The following is a 22,551-nucleotide window of genomic DNA, read 5'->3' as shown; positions in this document are numbered from 1 at the left end:
CATGTAAACTCCAGAAAGGCGCCCAACCGGAGAGACGAGAGTCCTCGGCCCCAAATCCAACATGTGACAATTTACCGATCCAGGAAATGGAAACTTCAACATGAAGCAGTGTTACTTTTGGTTCCTCTCCATTTGAATCAACGCCAGAAAACACATCTTTGATTATTCCGGGAAAAAAAAGATAATTTTGATTAAATGAGAACATTTGTAAAACTTGGATCAAAATGTTTTTTTAATACTATTTGTAGAACATGCTTTTGCAAGCAACCCACCGTGTTGGTTATTCTTGGCTCAGGGAGTGAGTGTGCACAGAGGATGATTATATAGAACTGCAATTTTTCCCCCCCCGACGGTTGTTTTTATATTGACTTTCCAACATCCCTCGTTGCAGTTTGTTTAGTGTGTCGGCTTGGCCACACGGTGCTCTAGTGGTGAGCACTCTCGCCTCACTACCAACCGAAGCTGATGCATGGATGAATGTATTGACTGTCTCACAGTGGGAAAAAAAATTAATTAAAGGGATTGTCACATATGGCAAAGATAGTGTGCAGCTCCTCATATAAAAAAAAAGATTGATTGTTGATTTTCCCTCAGTGAAATGAGCATCTTGCCCTGACGATTCGTCCAAGAGCTCTTGAAACTTTTGTATTGTGTATTGTGAGTTTGGGTCATGACCTCAATCAAATCAGCCTGACTCTGAAAAACAAGATTCACAACCTAACGCCAAAACATCATGCCGTGCTGACTCATTCTGACGTTGCATTTTGCAGAATGTTTGTGAAACATTACAACACTACCCTGATACAGTAATATGCACTGATGATGAAGCAGCACTTAAGACATTACAGCACTTGCAAAGGTCCTTTGTAAAAAGACAGACAAACAACTGAAGGGGTTAAACTCCTCCCTCCTGCTCCAAAAACAATGCCTTCACGCTGAGCTGTGTTCAAAGCAAACATGATTCAAGCAGTAGTTATGATGCTTGGTAAAAGCACTCAGCTGAAGAAAGCAGTTATATGCATACTGCAGCTTCATTACAAAAATTCATTATCTGAAAGGACACACACACAAAAAAAAAAAGCCCTTGGCCAGTCATGCAGATATTATGCTGATAAAAAGCAAAAGGCATTACGTTTCATTGCGTGTGTTGGAGACTTATTGGAGTATATGTTTTGGGTGTTTGCAGGGTGTACGTGAGCACACGCACATAATATCCTCCACCAATATTCACCTTGGTTTCCATTTATCAGATGCTTTATGTGGTTGTTATCACACAACCAGTCCGTGCTCGGGATAAAGAGCAGGGAGCCACCACTGAGAGAGCCGAGTCCTGCTTCATCACGCCGACAATAAGTCTAATTTATCTCCACTGTATCAGATGGTTGATAACAAGAGGCAGACAAATGGAAATAACCTGAGACATAGGCCATGGATGGAGGTGATGAGAGGAGGTGAAAGCAGCTTTTAGAAGCTTTTGACAACAGACAAGGTCACTGGGCCCCTCACTAATGATGCTTAAGCTACAAATTAGACTTAATTTACCACATAAACCTCTAACGTCTGCCACCAGTTGAAAAAAACTGATTTATATATATATATAAAATTTAAATGATCCCACTTTTAAATGTTGCTTTTCGCTGTTACTTACATTTCACTTATGGTCGAACCTTCTTGAGTTTGTTGAATGTAAACTATAAACTGTAGCTGAAAGAATCGCTTAATTTTGATAAACATTTATATTTAAACTGTCCACTTGTCAAAATTTGACAAACAAATTCAAGAATGTCAGACAATTCTGCTTTTTTCCTAAATACGATTTTGTTGCAAAAATAATTCTTGTGAATTTCTCAAAAATCTGTATACCATACAACTTTTTGACTGAATGTACCAGACTAGGAAAAACTCAGAACAACATGCAGTTTTTAAATAAATAATGTCCAATTCCAGCATTGAGTGAATTAGCAGTCCCACTTTGCTCCCTAGGACGGAGCTCAACTGCTGCTTCTGCTGATGTTAATGTGACTGTGTTTAACAGAGCGTGGTGTTATAATTAACACCAAGCTTTAACACACCATCAACAGCCCCATTAAGCTTTAGCAGTGTCACTCTGGGGAAACAATGCAGGCTATGATGGGAGCCACTTAGGGATTCACTCGTGAGCTTCATGGTAAAGGCGTTGGGTCTGCAGGCCAGCAGGTCTGCACTGACACACTGATACACACACACACACACACACGAGCACACGAGCACACACAGCCTGAGCTTTCCATTTTACAAGCACAAACTCTTTATGTCTCATATCATCTGCCATTCCTGTTAAGGTGAAGTGCCCCATCTGGAAGGGGAACAGTTTGAGCCAGCGCTGGGAGAAAACACACAACAGCAAACACACACACACACACACACACACACACACACACACACACACACACACACACACACACACACACACACACACACACACACACACACACACACACACACACACACACACACACACACACACACACACACACACACACACACACACACACACACACACACACACACACACACACACACACACACACACACACACACACACACACACACACACACACACACTGACGCCAGACTTTAGTCAGACCCAAAGCAAAGCAGATGAAAAAAGATGACTGACATTTCATTGGTCTGTCTGAAGAATCCAGACAAATCATTTTCTATAAGTCCACATTTCCCCGAACAATTCAGACACAAAAAATTGTATCGGATTATGTTTTACCTTTGCACAGCAGTTGCGTTTGTTTATGACTCCATATCGATCTGGCGTTTATGCGAATGCCGGTTCAACAGGTCGATTAATTGTGGCAGCAGTTGTAATGAGTTTAACTAACAATGTATTAGACATGACCTTGGGGAAACGTCCCTAAATAGAAAACACTGCTGCCACACTTTCTGCCAGCTCGCAATCTTGCGCGTCTTCAAACAATGAAAGCATGTGTTTATTTAAAAAGCAGAGTCCGCTGAGTGGAGTGTTGCGTGCGCGTGAATTCACTTTGTTGGAGCGCGCATCAGTGCGGAGACGCAACATCAGAGGGACAAAGATGATTATCCCTGTATAAACAATCTAATGGTAAAAACCAAATTGCTCCCTCCTGACTTGTTGTTGCACAGCTGCAAAACCAAAACGATCTTAATGGACACTTGACAGTGTGGGGATGAAGCGAAAACAGTGGAAACACATCACCATCCAGGACCCTGTGGGCTGAAGACACAAGTATAGTCCCACTGCACCTGTCACAGTACTGTAATACTTCAAAAGAATATTGTCCGAAGCAAACAGCCTAATTTTGGTACGTAGAGATAATTATCACTACAAATTGTGCTTGGTATAGTGAAGTGAATTGGAATGAATAATGAACAAATATATATATATATATATATATATATATATATATATATATATATGTTTTAATCCATAATTCTTACTTCTTGGTATTAGATGGAAAATGTCAAATTGTAATTAAACTGGGTTGCATTGCTGTTGAAGGTAAGGCAGGGCAACTATAAACTACAATTTCAAAATAGTAATTTCAATAATCACTGTCAGGAACAAACGTCTCTTTAAAACTGAAAGAACAAGCAGGATCCATTTATTCCTCAAAATATCATTATCAGCAATTATTGAAATGCTCAATATCTGTCACTTCCATGAAGGCACAGTAATTCCAAATAATGAGATATTCAAATCCAAAACCAATCAAATTCAGAAAGCACGTTAATGACGAGTTCTTCTTTATTTATTTATTTTCAATCGTAGGGACGACTTGAAACTGGTGAGAACGTGCTCACGCTGACTGGACATGAGTTATGAAAGCGTCTGGCTTCAAAAGACACGGAGAGAGGTTCAAACAGACACAGATGTTAGACATTTATCAAACAGACCTGTTCCCTCTTGAGGGGAGCAGAATAAAAGATTAGTTGTAGAAAAAAATTCTACACTCCAGTTCGAGGTGGCTCGTACAGGTAGTCACCACAAGTTAATGCATTTCCACAAAAGACATGCCAATAATGTATGCGCCCAAACATACGCAGTGAGCGGCACTCTGAGCCGTTGCCCAGCACTCCAGTACCAGCTGTCGTCATTAGCGGCAACTGGCTGTGTATCAGGGCAGTGACAATCTGCAGTGAATCCTTACTTTTATGGTAGGATTGACAGTATGTACCACCCAGCAGCCCACAATCCCCCACACAATTCCTCAATCTGCACTCCCACCTCCCGTCGGTATGCACCTTAAATCTATCCATCTTGCCAGAGGCTGTCAATCACAGGCTTATCGTGGTGAAGGAAGAGGAGCAGAAAATCACATGGTTGAGGGTTTAAAAGGCTCCAGAGAGCAAGGAGACACATACGACAGCGCCACGGGTTTGGTGATCTTCCTTCAGCAGGGGCTTAGGAAAATAAATCCCGCGACACTTTCATGTTTATCCCTGTGGGACTTTAGCACGAGGGCAAAACAAAAAAAAAATTAAACAAATAAATGTTTTCTTCCGTTTCTGGATAACAATGCTATCAGTTGTCACAAACAAACAAAAAAATTAAATAAAAAATTGAAGTCAAGTGCGATCTGTATAAAAAGTGTGAATGGAACAAAAGTGAGCCGTTACTCTGTAGACATACGGGCTGAATATGTTCTGAAAATGGTGAAGTGATTTTCCTTTGATGATTTAACTTTAAAAGATTACATCACACAGAGATCTCAACCTATATCTGAACTGAACTCATATTTCATGAGAGAGCAATAAGACAAAAAAATAAATAAAATCACATCACAGTACTTTTATTATATAAATGTTTAGATATCTTGGAAAATATGTTTATTGGTGTTTATGAGAAAAAACTAGAAACACTAACACTGAGAGATGCCAGTTTAGCTTGACTGGTATTACAATGGACATTAGATAATATGAATCAATCCATTTCTGTTTCTGTTTGGCTGATTTGCCACTGAGGCCAGAGCTAAATGAAGACACACGTTATTAAACTGACAGGTCCGGCCTGTCGCACGTGTGTGTGTGTGTGTGTGTGTGTGTGTGTGTGTGTGTGTGTGTGTGTGTGTGTGTGTGACCTCGATCTGCTCTGGACCTGCTGTAACGCAGCGCAAATTTCACTGAAGCCGCCATCCGCGCAAAAGGTTAAAGATGCTAATGATGAACGAAAGGCTCCGTCTGCTTTCTTGTTCAACAATAAAACATTACCAATTAAATAAAACTGCCCGGGGAGAAAATTATGGAAAAAAAATGGAGAAGATTTGATTTCTCTCTTTTTGGCTCTCAAGACTGAATTTCCCACCGAAACAAAGATCTTCCATTCATGACTTCATGAGGTAACCAAATCGACCTGGAGCCAACCCCGCATGCCTCCACATAGAAAAGCTGACTTGTTTGTGGGACATTAAATCACAAACCTTCACGTGTTTCACTGACGGTACAGAGCCCCATTAAGGCTGCGCGCATTAAAATGAGTAATAAAAAAACTGCCTGACAAAGTACGGCTCTATGAGCGCTTTCATTAGCAGCAGTGTTAGCAAACATAACTCTCGAGCCCTTTCCTTGGCATTTAGTCTAATCACCTCAGCCGAGTATTCAAACTACAGAGAAACAAGACTTTGTTTGAATGGAATCAGTGGAATGCAGCAGACTTAGTGGATTGAAATGTTGACATTTTGGAGGGCAATTAATTTTAGCAATCGGGGTATAATATACCCACAAGCATTAGACGCATGTCAGGAACGGGCAATGCTGAGTTTTGCCAGACAACAAGAGAAACTAGAGAAACACTGTGGTTTTGCCGAGAGGAAACTGGACAGCATTTAAGTGGGGGACGGACCAGCCAGTAATTCATAACACACCAAAAAGCCGACATAGGATTATATAAGCGAGGTCAAGCCGCACATGGAGCTGTCTCCCGGGATAAGGTTCGCCTTCTTGTACATTCAAAACTCATCAGGGTTCCTCTGGTCACTGGACTGTTTTCCTTCGCATTTTCATCTCATCTTCCTCAACTCTTGCTCTTCTTCCCACTTTGACTTACTCATTTCTTCCTCTCTACTCCTCCTCCCTCTATTTTAGCAGCAGACCTCAGTGTAGGATGGTTTCATCCAATATATGCTTCCTATTCATAGAACATAAACACTAATGCAGCCAAGCTGCAGTTTCCATTCCACATCCAGCACAGTTCAGCAGATTGGCATAAGTCTATCCTCTTCACAGGTACACCGGAGACCGCCACTATTACATTTATATAACTCCACATCACCTTTTTTAGATTTCCTGCTGATGATCTGGATTTTTGCACAAATTCCGCACCTTAACAAACCACATTAAATAAATGTGAATTCTTGTCACAATTCACATTAATAATAATGAAGTTCTGTCACTTGATCTATTCAACAGTAACACCTTCGGATAGACTTCAGGGTCAGCTTGCATTTTTCAACCCCTTTAATTGAGTTTGTCTGAGTCAGCAGACTGGGTCTCATTGCACCAGTTAGCGTTCACACTTCCTGGTTAACCCGCGTTTGCACTCGATGGGGGGAGCGTGGCCCGGGACTCCCGGGACAAGTTCCCCTTGCTTTGCCTCACTTCATCTCGTAGAAACACCAATTATCATATAACCTATAGCAGTGCAAGGAATTCTGCAGAAATCCCATTAACATAGAGTTGGTGAAGTCACTGACGTATTTGCTTCCTTTTACATGATTATCACAGTACTCTATCACGTTCTATCCTATTTTTATGTACTTTCTTTATAAAGAAAAAACAATGACTGAGTGAACGTACATAAAGTCTTAGGGTTAGTTTACAGTGTTTTTTTTTCTGTATAACAGCAGTACTGCTGATGGCTCCATTGTGTGAAGGACACTTGATGATGCAAGACATGGAAAATAAATGAGACAATCAATTTTTGTCGAGTGTAAGGTCAAGCAAGACTTGCTAATTGGTTTAATACCTTTTCACATGAAAGCGGACTAAAATGAGATTTTCACAGAGCGGTGACAGTGAAAAGAACACACCTCCTCTCCTTTACCCCCTACTTAATACTTCCGCCTGTTACAGCACGGCAGCCTGCGGGTAATAAAGTTAATACTGCCAGACGTCGTCTCATCAGCTCTCTGAGGCTCCGTCGCTGTGGTGGAGAGTCTTATCAGGCCTCAACACAATGCTGTAGCTGCTATGCCCCTGCCTCACTTCACGCTGGCTCCATTATTCATGTGCATTTGCTCAGGTGAGAACAAACCCAGGATCAAAAGTTGGCAGAACAGCTTATTAGATATTTAGACGTGACTGAGAATGCTGGGGGAGGCGAAGTATGGAGGGGGGGGGGGGGGGGGGGGGGGGTAACAGCAGTACTGCTAAACAGCCAAAAGAAGCAAAACTATAATTAGTAGCCCGGCTTAAAACCCAGTGCTAAGACTTTTAGGTGCAAACTAGCGACCCTGACACTCAGGCCTGCCAGACTTGTAATGGGAAAAGTGGCAAATGCAAAGCAATTCCTGTCTAAACTTCTCCTCTATATTGAGAAATAGAATAATAATAATGACGTTTTCACCTTCATAAGGCTGAGTAACATATTGAAAGTCAGATCAAAATTGTACACAATCTCAGACAAGGAATTCTGTTTTAATTCCCTGTGACTAACCTCCACATGATTCCACAGTATACCTGCAGGAATAACAATTCCCCTGCATGCACTCGTGAAACTAAACTGACTGTAAGACAAGCGAACGAAAAAGCACACTCTGCAGAACTTGAGAAATCTGCTGTTATTCCATTCAGATAACAAAACTTGCTTTTTACTGACACTTGACATCAATTCAGCCTCAATTTTTCTATATTTTCATCCCACCCTCTGTGTGTATATAGAAGTGCACAAGAGCATGTACCAAGTTAATGGCTTACCTTTTACTAGAATTTTCTATAAATATGCAAATCTACCCCACAACGTGTGAAAAAGCAATCTACATAGCCCGCAAATGGCACTCTGAGCTTCCAAAAAGAGGATCTTTTCAGCGGGAAATTGCATACTCTGCCCCTGTACACCTATATGAGCCTGGAAAGGCTGTCAAGAAAACAATGGCCCTGTGTATGAGGATAGATGATGTATTGGTGAAAAGTTTTCCCATGGTGAAAAACAGCTGACAACTTTAAATGCATAGTCTTTGTTTTCCAAATGAGCAAGGCAAATGATCCATAAGGCGTCAGCCATTTTATCAATTGCTTGCCAAACAGTATTAGTAAATGCTGTTATCCATGCCTGGTTTATCGATTCTAGAGATGTTGAACAGCCAGTTCGATTCTGTGGTTTTAGTGCACAATGACTGCTGGCATGACAGCTAGCCTTATTAAGATAAAAACAATAATAATAATAATAATCAACAACATGGAATCGTCTGCTTGAAAAATAAAGGACGTGGGGCTTTTATCCTTATCACCGCAGTCATTTTGCAAGATAAAGTCCCAAATTTTTCAGGAAGATAAAAAGCATGCCCTTGCGTCTGCAGATTGTGCCTGTGTGCAGCGATAAGACTGAGATAAAGGAAGACATAGAGCCAAACAGAAGATGTCTTGGTGGTGAAAGTGTGTGTGTGTGTGTGTTCCCGTGTATGTGTTACCTCACGTACATGCTGTTTCCCCAAATCTGCCTACACCGGCAGCCGGGGTAACATCTTCCAAACTGTCTGTGCCGCCTGCCAGCCAAGGGAAATACATTTATACGCTTGATACAAAAGATAGTACTGATGAAAGACTTGTTGGAGTTGTCTCGGCTGAATCATCCGTAACCCCATTACATGCAGACGAAGCAACTAACCTCGTTTCGGGATGACTCCGTCTTCCTCTTTCCCCCACTCTTAGTGGAGGTGGAGGAGAAAAAAAAAAAGTGTTTAATGAGAAAATGAAATCGATGATTTCATATCTTAAAGATGGATTTTCCATCCCGATATATGCTCCCTTGGTGGAAAGTCTTACTTCCACACCATGTGCAGCAAGTCGTGCGCCCAGATGAAACATGGGCTGCATGTACGCGGATACAGAGGGATTAAAACTGGACTGCAGTGAACTGTGAGCAAAAGCCATTAAACATCAGCTTTCTTGCTTTAAGTACAGGATTCACCTTGGGTTAAAGTCCGTGCACCCCACCCCACCCCAACATAATACATCCTGAACAGCCATTTGCCTCTTCCACTGCAGCAGAAGATACCATTAATAAAGCAGGAGGTGTTTGTGAAGTGTCAGTGGGCGGCCCAGTAATTCATGGTGTCTGAGCGTCAAGAGAGAAGAAGAGATAGAGAGATAAAGAAAAAATATGGAAGTATTTCAAAAGAGATGGGGGGGAGGTTGGAACCACAAGGAGGTCAAGCGAAATCAGGACAAAAATAGATCACCCATGAGAGAAAAACCGAGAGAGCAACAAAGTCATAAAGAGGTGGGAGACCTCGTCATCAATGTGACCCCAGGGAGGGGGTTCCTGTCCTCTATCTCCACCTACAAAGCACAAACCTTCTATTTATACAACTCTGTAATGTTTGGCATTTCCTTGAATGGCGGTGGGGGGTGGTGGGGTAAGCTATTGTTTTCTCTGACTGCAGTTTGATCAGCCCAGCGTGCTCCGTGTATTCAAATGTCAGCAGCTCATAGTGCTGTTTGTTCAATTAGCTGTACATACCTACAATAAATAACCATTTGTTCCTTCTCAAGATGGAAAACCTTATTTTCACAGTCGAGAAAAAAAAACCCATGCATTTCACAGCACAATGAGGGAGCTCAGGCAGCCATGATGGAATTTTCTCACCTTTTGTGAAATATTGATGTGAAATATGTTGCAGGTCGCTGGTGTGAAAATCATAACACAACTGTTAAAAGGAACATTTGAGCCGACTGATCACAGCTGTGGCAACAACGACCTCGCAGTGACATGCAATATAATTGTTGCCAACTTATTTTCATTGTGGGAAAGTCTCTCTAAACCTAAGTAGCAATTTAACTGACAAAGATGTAAACTTCTAAAATGCTACGTGATGATTATTTGTACGAGATACTTGAGAAGTACCAGTTATTTGTATTTATTTTTTCACATTTACAAAGTGGTGGTAATTGACAACACCCAAGTGCATTTTCTGTAACAACATACGTAAATAAAAATGGTTCAATTAACATAAATTGGATGAAAGCAAAGCTATGTGAGCCGGAATGTAAATATTCTGATGCGAAAGTCTCGTAAAAAGGGTCCATTTACAAAGAACTGCTTCTCACACACTCTCTAAAATATTCTGAATAATGTGTTTGTGAAAACAAAAAGCCTTTTCCCCTCCAAGCTGCAACCTCACCACCAAAGCTGACACAAATCAATACGTTGTTAGTTAAACAATAGCTGCTCAGCACTGCCGGCATTTTAAAAATAGCCGGTCCCCGGGGCACTGCAAAAACCAAAGAGAATAATTGTGAAGGTTAACAATGCCTACTGCTATATCAATATTGAGCTGAACTGATGGCCTGGAGAGTGACAAAAGAAACGAGTCAAAGGGCTTTTTGCTGGAAGCAGGTTCACAAGGACTCCGACTCAAATCAGTCTGGATAAAATGATTCTTATTTTAAGCCACTAACAGTGTTAAAATATAACGTCCTGGAGGCAGTGACAGTTCATCGATGCTTTGTGGAAAGCCTTGTGAGAAAAATCAGAGCGGTAATTGATCACTGTCTTATCAACAAGCACGGGAAGAAAAAACGTTTATCAAAGATTGCCGGCTGGGTGAGGAAGAGTGCATGAAGTAAAGGAGTATATCTGTGAAAGAGGGCATGAGTCAGATGGGGGAGCCCCCCCCCCCCCCCTCCCCTCCCTGCGTAACTTGTTGTCTTTGCCCTCTGATCTGTGTAGCTATTAACTCTCTCCAGGTTTCTCCAAATATCCTTGAAGCTCAAAAATCTTTTTTCATGCTTCTTCCTGTTTACACCCACCCTCTCGATGTGTCCCTTTATAGTTAATTCTCTCTCCCTGCCTGGATTTTCCACACTCAATCCCTCTATTTTTATCACCGCACCAGCATCCTGGCTCGTACCGGTGAGTAGAGATGTTCCCTTCAACAGGCAACACACCTCTTGCTGAATGGCCAAGGGAAAAAAAATTCCAATCCTTCTAATACAGCAATATATAAATATACAAAAAAAAAAAAAACAAGGTCACAACTTCATGCTATTTTGATGTTATGCAAACTTGAGAACTTCTGTAATATAAGTAGATAATTTATTCAAAATGAAAATCACTGCCTAACCTAGAAAGTGCCCATCCAGCAGGTCAAACCACTCCCAGCGCCACTCGCTGAGGAGAACCGCACACGTCCACAAAGCTCCATGTCTCCGGCTTCCTGCCGGGAGGGGGTGTGGTGCGCTCTGCCCAACAGAGAGAGGCTTCTGAGGTGGACAGCATGACATCAGAGCTGGACCTGATCTCTGTCTCCTGGTGCCAGCAGGTGAGATCATGGGAAGTGTGCATCATGGTAGGAGTGCACACAGACAGCTGGCCGTTAACTGGCGGGGCTGAAGGTTGGCCAGCTCCTCAGCTCAGCTGCTGCTGCTCGACCGAGGAGGGAGTCCCTCAGACGGAGTTCAGGCCAGGATCCCATCTATAGTTTGTTATACGCATGGAATTTGTTCAATAGATTGCAATGGCTCGAGGTTTTCCTAAATTGCATTCAGAACTGCCACTCCATCAAAAGTTTCACCAGTATTCTGGGAACACATGGCATAGCGTGGGAAACCCCAGGAGATCCTCCTTTAAACACAACAGGAATAAGTTGAGTAGCTCTAAAGCAATAAAGAAAGATGGCCGTGGTCAGCATGTCCACCAGAGGACAGAAGTCAATGGCCTGATAGAGGCTGCTTGTGTAGGATCTTTAGAATTTGTGTAACCACTGACGAAGCAGAGCAGTCAGCGCATAAACACCATCATTCACTGAAATGACCATTGGAGCGTTTTGCCCTTTTTCTGGGGGGAAAAGTCGACCATGCTCCCACTTTGAGCACAAGGTCACATGATTGGTGTTTTTATCTGCCTATTTAAATATGAAAAATGATGACACCATATTTAATGCCCATAAAAGTGACAAATAGACACATTTGGGGCATGCTCGGCAACCCTTGTTGCAAATAACACATTACATTTTAGTGCTGTAGGTCTGAATAGTGTATGAGACGTGTCAACAAGGTTTTACAACAAACAAGAGAGAAATATATGCAATTTATGACACATTTACAAGCTGTAAATCAGTAGTCTTCGACTGGTCTTGCTTTGGGACCCACAAGTACCCCTCAATGTAGAGCCACGACTAAAATCAAGAGAAATATTCAACCTTTCAACCTGTAACAGTTGAATCTAAAAGTATGCCAACACAAAAACAAGCTCCATGGTAAACGACTCATGAGTAGAGGATTCAGAGAGGGAAATATTAATTTTTACGATCAATTAACTGTATTTTATTTTAAGTCAAACCTCTTCTCTTCAGTAACTTCGCTTTTTTTACCACCTTAACTGTGTTATAATGCACCAATGTGTAATAAAATCTTTACTGAGATGGAGTTTGTTTGTTTAATTTCGAACAAAACAGTTTAAAACTGTAGGCCGACATGTGATTTCAGTTTTGATTCCAACACCTCGTTGCACTAAACGCAAATATTTTGTCTTGTTTGGTTTTTCAATATAATAAAAATCATATATCATGTACATGTACACTATACATGATTAGCATATTAAAAAAACTTAAATCCACCTACTGGTAAAGAGCTTGAATAGACAACGTTACATTGATTTTTATTTTAACATATTGCCCAGGCAAAACCCCACAACCCCCTAAAAATGACCCAGTGACCCACTTTTGGGTTGTTGAGAATCACTGCTTTGAAATATGTACAGTTTTGCTTTGTTTTACAGTTTTATGACAAAATGTATCACAAATAAATGGCACATAATGCTATTAATCTGTAAGTCTTTGATAGAATTACCTTTAAAATACTTTCAAAAAGTCTGCAAATTAGAAATTTCAACAATATTTGGGTGAGTGCTTTGTAAACTTGTTACAAATTTGTTCTAAAAACTTGAAAGCCCAGTTTATTTGTTTGGTTGACGCCCTCAGAGGATGATCTCTCTTGAGAGAAATAGCTGTAGGCTGAACTCGACAGCAAACAGCAGCACTGCAGCTCTGAGTGGTTAAATACTGACTAAATTAAATGAAAAGTAATTCACCTCAAACCCAAAACAGCATCTATCGATCCTTGCCACGCCACAGTCGGTAATATTATAGACAGTGGAGCGGAGTACCGACCTGCAGCATAAACAACCAAGAGCATCTTTCCAGCACATATTGCAGCAGCGTCACACAACTGTACCCGACCTGTGGGACAAAGAAAGCAGCTTTCTTAATAGCTGGTTTCATTTTGTTTTAAAAGCACTGTACCCGAACAGCGTTTCAGATAGTCGCTTTTCCCTGAAAGGAGCATCGCACTAAAGAGGATGTTCTCCGCTGCTGGAGATGCTTACATTTACAACAACACAGTGGAGCTCTCGCCGTGGCACCGGCACACACACACACACACACAGACACACAGACAGGCAAGCTTAATGCCCAACCAGCACAAGCAAAACAGCACATAAACGGTGTTTTTAGCCAGGAGGAGAAAGTCAAGCAATGGGGTGCCGCGCATGAGTCCTGTCTCCTGATCGACATTCAGCGCGAGTACATCTGCGAGACAAGCTATGCCTCTGTTGGCAGGGACCTTCATTGCATTCAGAGCAATGAAGAGATCAAAAGAGTCTGGAGACAAAAACAGGAGGCAATCTGTCACACCACACATCCATCCATGCTATGTTTGCCTCGACTCTCACATTCGTTCCCTTGATCAACGCCATACCACACGGAGACCATTTCTTCTAATGAATGATCCCCAGTCAGACCTGGCAATCTGTTACTTTCATTCAGACGCTCGACTTTTCAGAACTAATTACCCCCACCTTCACGGGCGCATTTTATGCCTGATTTCACCTTTATTGTGCTCAATGCAACTAAAACTAGGCGCACTTGCAAGGTACAAAAGATTGATCTGCTCTTTTGTTCAATCAATATAAATAATATGAAGAAATCCACCTGCTGTAAAAGAATAAGTGGCCAATAGTAAATAGCTTCCCAAGCATATCAAACCATTATAACAAACGAGTTTCATCTTGAGAATAGGCCCCATTTTTCATTCTCAATTGAACGGCAAGCCCTTCGTCTTACACAGGAGCTTGTTAGGGCCCTGCTGTTTCAGCCTGTGCTCACATTTTTCAGTGAATGTCGCTGCTGATTTCTACTGAGTTTTGTTTCAGCTTTTGTCCAAATTCTCTGCACAACATACGACAAGCTGGCAGGCATTCAAAAATGATGACCATGAATAGACGTAATCCTCCCATCACGTTTGTATTCATCCTAAAGACTGTCTTGGGCATTATTACTGAAATGAAGAGGAAAAAAGTCCAAAAGGCATTTCATCCAACAACAATAAGCCCTAACCTGAAACGTAAAACTCTTATTTGGCTTTTCTCAGCTCTGTATTTAGACAAACAAGACAGCTGAGGCTAAAAACTTGAGAGTACATCCTTTTATTGGAAAAAAAGAAATCTCATCTGCACCTCCAGATGATTTATTTAGAGTGTTAAGAAGAATTACTTGATCTTCTGTGGTCTAGATTTGCTGGAGAGAGCTGGAAGCACCGTGACAAATGGCGAGGCGCGCAGCAGAGGGCAGAGCGTTATAAACATCAGGGGTCCGGATGCACCGCTTTGCTCGGCGTGCGTCTGAATTCGTGCGGCTCCGGCGGCCACTTGCTCCTGCTACGGGATGACGTCCGGTGCAAGTAAGTATATTCAAAGCATCTGTGACCCCTTCAGACCTTTCGTGCAGCTTCATCAAGTTATGAGTTAGGATTTGGAGGATGACTGGTTTGACAGCACTCATTTCCAATGCGATGAGCACAATGTCTCATTGGAGGCGTAGCGTTTGTGCACTTTTGACATCCTCATGTGTGAGAGGCACAGGATAATGTATAAACTGATAACCACTTCATCGGCCACTCGACTGATTTTCAGAAAAGGCTGACAAAGGTAGAAGACAAATAGAAGTATTTTAACATCACACCTCTATTTCTGTTTCCTTCTGTGATATAAACTATTGAGCTGTGTTAAAAGTCACTTCTTAAGGTGAAGATAATGTTGTCACTGCAGATATCCAAAATAATAGATTATTATTTAATTCTTATTCTATTAATCGTCACCTTTCTCCTGAGCTGCACTGTGTTATATCAGCAATACAGCACAAAGCTTATATAATGAAGGGAATGACTGTTATCTGACATCGGAAATAAAAATCCTAACATTTACTATAACCTGACCCATTTTATTCAGTCTGCCAGTTAAGAAACTCAAAGCCTGAATTTTTCACCTGCTCTTTTTTAGTAAATAGACCAAATCTTTTTTCACAGCAGGTCACACAAAGTAGGCTAATAGCAGGTAAAGCCGACAACAGTGAGCTTTGTGATCCGCTTTGAAGCAGTGACGGGGAACAACACCCACTTCTCCTAGGAGGTAAAGCGCGAGCAGAATGGAAGGAGATGGGTGAAAAACGAGAGGCATCAAGAATGACAGGAAAGGAAGGGAGGAGGAGGAGGAGGAGGATGAGAAAGAGAGATGGCACAGGAAAACAAACCTAAAGATAGAAAGACTGCCAGGAAAGCAACTGTATGACATTTAGAGGTATAAGTAGCAGCCTGGAGCTCTGACTCTGCGCTCGCCTGCTTGCCACAGAGGCATACATGACTGTGCTGATGTGTAATCAGCCTGATGAGCCTTGTACTGTAATGACATGCGACACTCAGCTTCAAGGCTGCAAGGGAAACCAGAATGGAGTAAACTACTACTAATAAAATCACTGCACGCTTACAGGCTGCGCAGGGCGGTGGATTGGAGTTGTACTTTCAGGCAAACTTCTCATGTTTGGCTAAAACTCCTGGCGCAGGGACCGAGACGGGGAGAGAGAGAGCGAGAGAGATGCAGTCTGTCAATGTGGAATTTGTGATTCAGCAAAGAGGTGTTGATTTCAGGAAAGGTTACAGCTGAATAACACGCAGGAAACTACTATTTTCACGGCAGACATCCACCTCGTGACAACAGTGCTGACCTTCTCTCCCAACGCCACCCGGCTTTTCCTCAGCATACAGAGGTATTCAAAGCAGCCCAACAACAAGCAGGTTTTTTTTTTCTCCCACAGTCAGCTGAGCTCAGCAGGATCACCAGAACTCAGCCGGGACCAACGTTTGGCTTTTCAGCTCCGCATCAGGCAAATGATGTGTGGTGACACCTCAACACTCTGACTCTGTGCACTTTCGTCATGATTTAATAGAGTACTGTGACAGATCATTAATTGTGGGGCACCAGCACATTTCCACACTACATTTAGCCATATGATGTATGAATAGGATGCAGCACAGCGACAAACAGATCAGGGTGTAGGTTCCTTCAAAGATTCTGCGACTGAATATTAAAAACTCACACAATTTAAAGTATTGCTGCTTCTGCTTTTTCAGCTCAAAGTATGTCTGAGATTGATACTATGAGGTTTCCAATAGGGGGTAAAATCCTCAATGTGCACTACTCAATCAAATAAAAAATTAATCAAATGAACAAATTGCCGACATAAAAATCAAAAATTAATAATACAGTAAAAAGAATATAACGATCATGTGCGTAACATTGGTGGTGGAACTAAACATTGCCTCAGTTTCCACCGGCGACTTCAAAACAAACAATGGAAAATACAATTCCCCAATACAACAAATGGACATACTGTTACCGTCTTTGGCTAGAATAATACCACAAACAACCAAATGTGTCTGATGGCTCTCGGATGGATTTCCTCGCACGTGAAAGCAGAATTAACCTGCCCAAGTTTGAGCCAGCCTACCTCACACATGTTCACGCGCGTTTGATTCAACTCCTTTCAAGAGGAAGATTTAGAGCAAACACGAGAAAATCCCAGAGGATAGTGGCAAAAAAAAAAGAAGAAAAAAAAAGAAAAGAAGAAGAAGAAGAAGCCACCGGTTCCCGTGTGCGTTCCTTCGGACCGACACAGACACCTCCGGGGAGGGCTTTCAGACACCTACCAGCTTTACATGCCCAACACTCTTTTCTTCTGACATCTTGAAAGTAGCCCGAAATAAATTCGGAAGAAAACACAGGACGGGGGGTGGAAGTGAAGGAGGAGCGGAGGGGGCTGAAGGAGGGCTCCTCTCCGCGTCTGATCCAAAAAGGCGCAGCGCGGCGCGGCGCAAAAAAAGAAAAACCCACAGGAGCCCGGCGCGTCCAGGCAGCTCCGCTGGCGACTGCTCCCAGGCAAGAGGGATATTCAACTTTGGGAAAACGAGAGAAGTGAAGAGGCGAGAGGGGGAGGGAGAGAGAGAGAGAGAGAGAGAGAGAGAGAGAGAGAGAGAGAGAGAGAGAGAGAGAGAGAGCGAGAGAGAGCGAGAGCGAGAGGCACAATCACAGGAAAGCGGCTCCTCCTACCCATACAATACAAAACGCAACAGCCAGCATATGGACGCGTCGGTGCGTTAAACTGCGCAGCTCCGGGCGCAAACTGTAAAGCCACAAAAACACGCACCTCAACACGTCACTATTACACATATTCCATTGGATAATCACATTTTCGTCGTAAATCAATAATGACGGGCTACTCTATGAAATCAAACTTCTTTTGATGCAACTCTCAAATGTAAAAAAGGAGGTCATACAATGAGGTCAAAGCCAGTTTAATTCAGCTTTAAAGACAGTTACAGACGGCAGCAGCAGTTTGCCAGCCCAGATGATGACGGATTAATAGCTACTACCACTCTTCATTTTCATATTCTGGGAAATGATGCAACACTGGGTAATAAAAAGAGGCTGGAGATATTAAATATCCCGTATTGTTCATCATTATCTATAAGTAAAACAGGGAGGTACAACAGTTCAGCTCACAAAAAAAGGCCCACAGGCTACAATTAGAATATTCATAGATTTAAACTTGAACAAAAGTGGTTAATAATGGTGATATCACACTTTAATTTCCTGGATTAATTACGTGAGGGTCTATGTGCCTGTGTGAGAGACTGTGGAGTAAACCCTGTGTTTTAGTATGCGTGTAATACTCCAATATTACACTTCTGTCTCTTGGGTTACTCATGGTAAGTCCCACAAATTTTTACTGCACATTTTTATAATATATCTGCAAGATAACACACATATTTCAGACATATTCGACTTAATATTCCAGAGGGCAGCCTTTGCCTTCCTTCCTTGGAGGTAGGTGAGCTGTCTGTGCCTGCAGATGTGTGCCCTGCTGCTTTGCTATCTGTCTGTGTGCCTGGAAACAATGCGTAGGTTAAGAGGTTTTGCAGAGCAGGCTCCTCGAGCCGGCTGTCTGCTCTCTCCCAGCCGTGTCCTGCTCCTGTTTGACCCTGCACTGCTTGTAAATACCGTTTCATCTCTGTGAATCGCTCTCTGCATTGAGGCCACATACCAGCTCTGCCCCATAACAACAGAAACACGCAAGAAATTATTCAGAGTTCTGTAATATTGATTCAAAAGCGGTGCTGTGCTTTGTAAATATACTTCATCACATATAAGTTCGGCTTCTTGTACAAAGCTAAGAAACACAGAGTTGACGGAGTGACGTTGTTTCCAAGGCGAGTTCAAAGGAGGCTTTGAAGATGCATTTCTGACTTTTGCCCCCCCACAAGGTGTTTCTCATCATGTTACGGACCGTGTCACACACATTTAAGTATTTTCCTCTTTGACAAGTGCAGCAGCATCTGCGTATTTCCACTATAACAACCAGTAAAAGTTGGCAAGGTTTTTGATCGTATAAAGAAAGCATGTAATAGGTACAATAAAGGGAAAACGATCGGTTGCACGCGATGGTTTCGGACAAAAGGGAGGCCGTTTCCACAGAGCAGACAAAGGTGTGGCCCAACAAGCAGGTGTGTCCTTGTGGAAGATACCATAGAGCCCGTCTGTTTAGTTTACTATTCACTATATATTCAAGTCTGACTTTAATATACTGGGTATGCAAACACATATGTCCCATGTCTTTTCTTGTTATGTTAACCGTTTGTGGCCACTCCATTTGCTTTAACCCCGTCTTCCTGTGTTGGAGAGATGTTGACCTCAGAGAGTGTAAACCATTCCACTGATCTACTCTGCACTCCGAGGTGGTCTCGATCTGTCATCTATCTGCTGACTCGACTTCTGATGGGAGACACGGGAATGCACTATGGCGCTCACCTGATTTTGCCAAACAAACCGGCCAAATGTTATTTTAGTTTGATTACAGGAACAAAAATGGAAGACTGGATGCACAAAAATATATTAAATAAATGAACACTCTCATGTAGTCTGAAGAAGCTACAAGTGGCTATTACTTTAATTCCCTGTGGGGGTATTTCAAATTTTAATAGGTCTTTTACCCTTTGAGCCTGACAGAATGGTTGGCTGATTGACTGCACAGACTAAGCCTGGATTCGGCCCCAGGCATCCATCAGCCCTGTCTTCTCTTACTGACCACGTAGAGGTCTGCATTTTGTGTCAATGGGAGTCTCCTCCTCTGAAAGCAGCTTCAGCATTTGGCACTCTAAATGAACCGAGCAATTAGTGGGTTGGACAAAGTTAATGTACATTGTGTGCAGGTTGTTTTTCTCCGAGCAACGATTGGTCAGGAAATTGCTTGATGATGATGTTCTTTCTTTTTCTTTACTATGAGTCACCATGACTCACTTTATATAAATCATAGTCACAATTTATAAGAAAAACTGAATTAGAAAATACACAACTGAGGGACTGAGGTTCAGACGAAAACATGACGCTTTTTTGCTGCCATAGTAAATGTACTTGAGCCTGTCATTACACTTACATGACACACTCCTCCTACTGCACACGGGTGATAATGACTGAAGTACCACACTCTCACATGTCTGTTGTCAAAGATCCCACTAAAAGCTACATGTGTGCTGTCATGTTTTGCTGCCACCATTGCAGTTCACACAGCATTCCATTAAAACTACCTTTGCCAAAATGTAGTTACCTTGGGCCAAAGAAATTTAAACAGAATGCATGATGGACAGCTGTGCTGATGTAAACTATGTAACATCAACAGCAATACCTGATTGAAACACAAACCAAAGCATTTTGAAATAGGGGACCTGTTTTTTTTTTTTTTTTTTTTACTTTGTATGAAAAAAATACAGCTTGTATATTGTTTAAAAGTGTAAAAACCTGTCATCCGTGTGCATATTATTTGCAACCTGGTGCAATGATATGGCAATTCCTGTATTCGGTCAGTGTAGACTGTGCTGACAAGGAAGAAGTAAAAATACATACTGACCTTTTTTACTTTTCTTCAATAAACCTAAATTATATGCACAGATTCTTACAAATATTCACAATTACAGTAAAATAAATATCTCAAGTACAATTCTAGGTTCCTGAATCATTTACAAGGAATCATTTTCAATAGTGAAGTCACTATTGGACTTCAGGGATTAGTAAATAACTGCAATTGAAATTATTCTTCAAAACTAAAAGACTGAATCAAAGCCCTGCGGGTACAAACAGATGTAATCATTTTATGTTAACCCTGGACTCCAAAAACCTGACGGTGCTAACTTCACTGCATTTATCGGACTGCACTAAAATAAAGCCGGCTTCCTTTGAAAACTGTGAATTCATATGAAAGCTAAAGGGCCGGTGACAGAATGAGGACAGACTGGAGGACTGAGGCCGTTGTGGACAGTAAACACACTCGTCACTGGAGACTTGCCCTCGCCATTGTGCCGCTGTGGCCGGGGCATTGGGGATAATACATATCAAATTACCATAATCCGTATTACTTAATAATGCAAGTAGGTGCTCAGGTCTGTGTGCATGTGTGAGACACATAATTACGCATTATTGTGCTTTTCAAAGTGTAGACTTACACAGCAAAATCATGAGCACCAGCAAACAGCGTTTGTCCAGAGGAAACGCATTCAGCTCCTCTCTTTGTCTCTTTTCTGAAGCAGCCCACAGCTCATCAGGGACGTATTGTACAGCACCAGCCTGTCTGCGTACTGCAGCAACACAGTGATTGGGAAAAATCAACTCACAAAGACATAACAAAAAAAAAAAAAAAAAAACTTTGTCTCTTTTCTGAACATAGGAATCTGGGGCTGAAACCTCGTGAGAGCGATGCAGCGCTGATTGTGTTGTGTAACTGCATACGTGCCTCGCTATCTCAGCATGTGCAACTCAAAAACTGTGACAATCATTTGTTTTAAATGCAATGAATATTAGTCACTGTAGTTCTGATTACACCCGCTCGCTCTTAATACTGTACGGTGCACGTTTCAAGCGGTTTCCCTTTCACGTGGCAATGATTATGTGAGAAGCCTCACAACTTAAACAGAATAATAGATGTATTTTGCAGCCATTTTCCTCCCATTAAAAAAAATAGAGCCTGCATTAGCAGATCAATAAACACTCAGAGGGCAACAGCATAGATGTCCCGGCGTGCATGTGGCACCGCGTCTTTGTGTCATCGTCTTTCCATTAGTCTCACCACCTCATATCTGATGTTAAGAGTAAAGCTGCAAATCTGCTGTTTTCCCCGCCATCAGACGAAACCACAATTCATCTGTGACACAACAATTGGCTGACATTATAAACCAGTTTTACAACTTCTTTATATGGAGAAGTTTGGCCACTGTGGATTTCTGAATATTACCTTTTTAATGCTTCCAGTCCCGAGGGACTGTTCAGAGTGCAGGTGAACACTCTGTGCAGTTTTTCTGGTGAACTACAAGAGAATACAGCGTCACCTGCGAATACTGCTTTAAGCAGAAGAGCATTTGGTGTCGATTTCGGAGGCGTTTAGACAGCTCACAGCTTAGATTTGTGTTAGATTTGAGGCCTTCACCTGGTGTGAGAAGACTAGACGTGAGCAGGAAGTATAAACCAAACTGAAGTCGCCATTGTCTAATAAAATAATGATGTGTTCTTTGAATGGCACCAGCTGTGTTTGTGTGCGTGTGTTTACTCAGCCGAGAGAACACCCAGACTTTCTTATCATGGTCACATTGACTTTTTTCACCCTCTGACTCCACGCTAAGACAGGCTGGAGCCCAACGCAGGCAGCTCATGGACACGGAGCGAGCTCTGAGGAGTACAGTGTTTGTTTCTCCCGAAAGAGAAGAGAGCGAGGGAGAAAAAACACACAACAACCAACAGCACATTTGTTACAAGGTCACTTTGGAGGACAACGATCTGTGAGAGGTGGGCTTCCTATTCACCAACAGAACAAAACCTATTCACGATACCATATTGTTCAACATTGTAGGACACAAGAAATGGGTCAGATTCCGATTGAAATCACTCAAATAGACCTAGAAAAACCATCACACTGACTGCATTTGACCTTTGTA

General features: G+C 42.0%; 1 protein-coding gene across 1 annotated transcript in view; it reads right to left on the bottom strand.

The window, feature by feature from the left end:
* mid2 (midline 2) overlaps positions 1–17,241 on the bottom strand; it is a 92,931-nt gene extending 75,690 nt beyond the window's left edge. Inside the window, exon 1 of the mRNA XM_080465623.1 lies at positions 17,224–17,241. The gene's annotated coding sequence lies outside the window, so the exon portion shown is untranslated. The remainder of the gene's footprint in view (positions 1–17,223) is intronic.
* Positions 17,242–22,551: the final 5,310 nt, after the last annotated feature.

This window comes from Lipophrys pholis (genome assembly GCF_963383615.2).
Source record: "Lipophrys pholis genome assembly, chromosome: 6".
NCBI classification, from domain to species: domain Eukaryota; kingdom Metazoa; phylum Chordata; class Actinopteri; order Blenniiformes; family Blenniidae; genus Lipophrys; species Lipophrys pholis.
This window is presented reverse-complemented; position numbering and strand designations above follow the sequence as displayed.